We start from the raw sequence: 6,000 nt of genomic DNA, 5'->3' as shown, positions 1-6,000 counted from the left end.
TATCTAATCAATTATGTGTTTGCATAATTTTTATCGTATATATAATGAAAACCCATAAATTGAAAATTCACAAAAACGTGGAAAAACGGCAAAATTTTGCCTAATTCGATTATATTTTGTTTAAATCACGCAGAGGAAAAGGGGATGATAAACGTCAAAATATTGCTAAATTCGATGATTTTTCTTACGAAACAAAATGCAAGAAAACTTGACTAAAATTCAATATTATGCGACATTCTGAGATTTGAAGGCCAAATCACATATCGTGATACTACATGAAATAGTATCGAAATATTGGTAAAAATGAATATATTTACGTAATATCAAACTACATGATTAACGTGAAAAAGTCACTATTTTTTCAGAAATGAGGATTTTAACTTCAAATCATAGAGCGAGGTTTCGTATTATTTAGATCCAAGAAAAGACATATGACAATGTTGTTTCCAATACAAATGATAAAAAACACTGTGTTTTCATTAGAATGAACTAAAATGTTGTTGATTTTCCGTTTATATTACCGATGAAAGATGTACACGTAAAACCGCTCTAATCCGGCTGAAACGTCGATGTATGCAATAAAAACCGAACTTCTCCCCTTTTCAATATCTTACTCAGTATTTTAACGAGAAAAAAATAGATGGTTGAAAATGAAGTATTTAAGGTTATTATCTAATCAATTATGTGTTAGCATCATTTTTATCGTATATATAATGAATTCATACCCATAGACTGAAAATTCACAAAAACGTGGAAAAACTGCAAAATATTGCCTAATTCGATGATATTTTGTTTAAATCATATGAAGGAAAAGGGGGATGATAAACGTCAAAATATTGCTAAATTCGATGATTTTTCGTACGAAACAAAATGCAAGAAAACTTGCTTAAAATGCAATATTAGGCGAAATTCTGAGATTTGAAGGCCAAATCACATATCGTGATACTACATGAAATAGTATCGAAATAATGGTAAAAATGAATATATTTACGTATTATCAAACTACATGAAAAACGTGAAAAAAGTCACTATTTTACCATATTTGACGATTTTAATTTCAAATCATAGAGCGAGGTTTCGTATTATTTAGATCCAAGAAAAGACATATGACAATGTTGTTTCCAATACAAATGATAAAAAACAATGTGTTTTCATTAGAATGAACTAAAATGTTGATTTTCCGTTTATATTACCGATGGAAGATGTACACGTAAAACCGCTCTAATCCGGCTGAAACGTCGATATATGCAATGAAAACCGAACTTTTCCCCTTTTCAATATCTTACTCAGTATTTTAACGAGAATCAAATAGATGGTTGAAAATGATGTATTTAAGGTTATTATCTAATCAATTATGTGTTTGCATCATTTTTATCGTATATATAATGAAAACCCATAAATTGAAAATTCACAAAAACGTGGAAAAACGGCAAAATATTGCCTAATTCGATTATATTTTGTTTAAATCTCACAGAGGAAAAGGGGATGATAAACGTCAAAATATTGCTAAATTCGATGATTTTTCGTACGAAACAAAATGCAAGAAAACTTGCTTAAAATGCAATATTATGCGAAATTCTGAGATTTGAAAGCCAAATCACATATCGTGATACTACATGAAATAGTATCGAAATATTGGTAAAAATGAATATATTTACGTAATATCAAACTACATGATTAACGTGAAAAAGTCACTATTTTTTCAGAAATGAGGATTTTAACTTCAAATCATAGAGCGAGGTTTCGTATTATTTAGATCCAAGAAAAGACATATGACAATGTTGTTTCCAATACAAATTATAAAAAACACTGTGTTTTCATTAGAATGAACTAAAATGTTGTTGATTTTTCGTTTATATTACCGATGAAAGATGTACACGTAAAACCGCTCTAATCCGGCTGAAACGTCGATATATGCAATAAAAACCGAACTTCTCCCCTTTTCAATATCTTACTCAGTTATTTAACGAGAAAAAAATAGATGGTTGAAAATGAAGTATTTAAGGTTATTATCTCATCAATTATGTGTTTGCATCATTTTTATCGTATATATAATGAATTAATACCCATAGACTGAAAATTCACAAAAACGTGGAAAAACTGCAAAATATTGCCTAATTCGATGATATTTTGTTTAAATCATATGAAGGAAAAGGGGGATGATAAACGTCAAAATATTGCTAAATTCGATGATTTTTCGTACGAAACAAAATGCAAGAAAACTTGCTTAAAATGCAATATTAGGCGAAATTCTGAGATTTGAAAGCCAAATCACATATCGTGATACTACATGAAATAGTGTCGAAATATTGGTAAAATTGAATATATTTACGTATTATCAAACTACATGAAAAACTTGAAAAAAGTCACTATTTTACCATATTTGAGGATTTTAACTTCAAATCATAGAGCGAGGTTTCGTATTATTTAGATCCATGAAAAGACATATGACAATGTTGTTTCCAATACAAATGAAAAAAAAACAATGTGTTTTCATTAGAATGAACTAAAATGTTGTTGATTTTCCGTTTATATTACCGATGGAAGATGTACACGTAAAACAGCTCTAATCCGGCTGAAACGTCGATATATGCAATAAAAACCGAACTTCTCCCCTTTTCAATATCTTACTCAGTATTTTAACGAGAAACAAATAGATGGTTGAAAATGATGTATTTAAGGTTATTATCTAATCAATTATGTGTTTGCATCATTTTTATCGTATATATAATGAAAACCCATAAATTGAAAATTCACAAAAACGTGGAAAAACGGCAAAATATTGCCTAATTCGATTATATTTTGGTTAAATCTCACAGAGGAAAAGGGGATGATAAACGTCAAAATATTGCTAAATTCGATGATTTTTCGTACGAAACAAAATGCAAGAAAACTTGCTTAAAATGCAATATTATGCGAAATTCTGAGATTTGAAAGCCAAATCACATATCGTGATACTACATGAAATAGTATCGAAATATTGGTAAAATGAATATATTTACGTATTATCAAACCACATGAAAAACATCAAAAAAGTCACTATTTTACCATATTTAAGGATTTTTAACTTCAAAACATAGAGCGAGGTTTCGGATTATTTAGATCCAAGAAAAGACATATGACAATGTTGTTTCCAATACAAATGATAAAACCAATGTGTTTTCATTAAAATTAACTAAAATATTCCTGCTTTTCCGTTTATATTGCCGACGGAAGATGTACACGAAAACATCTCTATTCCGGCTGAAACGTCGATATATGCAATAAAAACCGAACTTCTCCCCTTTTCAATATCTTACTCAGTATTTTAACGAGAAACAAATAGATGGTTGAAAATGAAGTATTTAAGGTTATTATCTAATAAATTATGTGTTTGCATCATTTTTATCATATATATAATGAATATACCATAGACTGAAAATTCACAAAAACAAGGAAAAACGGCAAAATATTGCCTAATTCGATGATATTTTGTTTAAATCACACAGAGGATAAGGGGATGGTAAACGTCAAAATATTGCTAAATTCGATGATTTTTAGTACGAAACAAAATGCAAGAAAACTTGCTTAAAATGCAATATTATGCGACATTCTGAGATTTGAAGGCCAAATAACATATCGTGATACTACATGAAATAGTATCGAAATATTGGTAAAAATGAATATATTTACGTAATATCAAATTACATGATTAACGTGAAGAGGTCACTATTTTACCATATTTGAGGATTTTATTTTCAAATCATAGAGCGAGGTTTCGTATTATTTAGATCCAAGAAAAGACATATGACAATGTTGTTTCCAATACAAATGATAAAAAACAATGTGTTTTCATTAGAATGAACTAAAATGTTGTTGATTTTCCGTTTATATTACCGATGAAAGATGTACACGTTAAACCGCTCTAATCCGGCTGAAACGTCGATATATGCAATAAAAACCGAACTTCTCCCCTTTTCAATATCTTACTCAGTATTTTAACGAGAAACAAATAGATGGTTGAAAATGAAGTATTTAAGGTTATTATCTAATAAATTATGTGTTTGCATCATTTTTATCATATATATAATGAATATACCATAGACTGAAAATTCACAAAAACAAGGAAAAACGGCAAAATATTGCCTAATTCGATGATATTTTGGTTAAATCTCACAGAGGAAAAGGGGATGATAAACGTCAAAATATTGCTAAATTCGATGATTTTTCGTACGAAACAAAATGCAAGAAAACTTGCTTAAAATGCAATATTATGCGAAATTCTGAGATTTGAAAGCCAAATCACATATCGTGATACTACATGAAATAGTATCGAAATATTGGTAAAATGAATATATTTACGTATTATCAAACCACATGAAAAACATCAAAAAAGTCACTATTTTACCATATTTAAGGATTTTTAACTTCAAAACATAGAGCGAGGTTTCGGATTATTTAGATCCAAGAAAAGACATATGACAATGTTGTTTCCAATACAAATGATAAAACCAATGTGTTTTCATTAAAATTAACTAAAATATTCCTGCTTTTCCGTTTATATTGCCGACGGAAGATGTACACGAAAACATCTCTATTCCGGCTGAAACGTCGATATATGCAATAAAAACCGAACTTCTCCCCTTTTCAATATCTTACTCAGTATTTTAACGAGAAACAAATAGATGGTTGAAAATGAAGTATTTAAGGTTATTATCTAATAAATTATGTGTTTGCATCATTTTTATCATATATATAATGAATATACCATAGACTGAAAATTCACAAAAACAAGGAAAAACGGCAAAATATTGCCTAATTCGATGATATTTTGTTTAAATCACACAGAGGATAAGGGGATGGTAAACGTCAAAATATTGCTAAATTCGATGATTTTTAGTACGAAACAAAATGCAAGAAAACTTGCTTAAAATGCAATATTATGCGACATTCTGAGATTTGAAGGCCAAATCACATATCGTGATACTACATGAAATAGTATCGAAATATTGGTAAAAATGAATATATTTACGTATTATCAAACTACATGAAAAACGTGAAAAAAGTCACTATTTTACCATATTTGAGGATTTTAATTTCAAATCATAGAGCGAGGTTTCGTATTATTTAGATCCAAGAAAAGACATATGACAATGTTGTTTCCAATACAAATGATAAAAAAACAATGTGTTTTCATTAGAATGAACTAAAATGTTGATTTTCCGTTTATATTACCGATGGAAGATGTACACGTAAAACCGCTCTAATCCGGCTGAAACGTCGATATATGCAATAAAAACCGAACTTTTCCCCTTTTCAAAATCTTACTCAGTATTTTAACGTGAAACAAATAGATGGTTGAAAATGAAGTATTTAAGGTTATTATCTATTCAATTATGTGTTTGCATCATTATTATCGTATATATAATGAAAACCCATAAACTGAAAATTCACAAAAACGTGGAAAAACGGCAAAATATTGCCTAATTCGATTATATTTTGTTTAAATCACACAGAGGAAAAGGGGATGATAAACGTCAAAATATTGCTAAATTCGATGATTTTTCTTACGAAACAAAATGCAAGAAAACTTGACTAAAATTCCATATTAAGCGACATTCTGAGATTTGAAGGCCAAATAACATATCGTGATACTACATGAAATAGTATCGGAATATTGGTAAAAATGAATATATTTACGTAATATCAAATTACATGATTAACGTGAAGAGGTCACTATTTTACCATATTTGAGGATTTTATTTTCAAATCATAGAGCGAGGTTTCGTATTATTTAGATCCAAGAAAAGACATATGACAATGTTGTTTCCAATACAAATGATAAAAAACAATGTGTTTTCATTAGAATGAACTAAAATGTTGTTGATTTTCCGTTTATATTACCGATGAAAGATGTACACGTTAAACCGCTCTAATCCGGCTGAAACGTCGATATATGCAATAAAAACCGAACTTCTCCCCTTTTCAATATCTTACTCAGTATTTTAACGAGAAACAAAT

The sequence above is a fragment of the Procambarus clarkii genome, chromosome 62 (assembly GCF_040958095.1).
Source record: "Procambarus clarkii isolate CNS0578487 chromosome 62, FALCON_Pclarkii_2.0, whole genome shotgun sequence".
In the NCBI taxonomy this organism is placed as follows: Eukaryota; Metazoa; Arthropoda; class Malacostraca; order Decapoda; family Cambaridae; genus Procambarus; species Procambarus clarkii.
Note: the sequence above shows the minus strand (reverse complement) of the source record.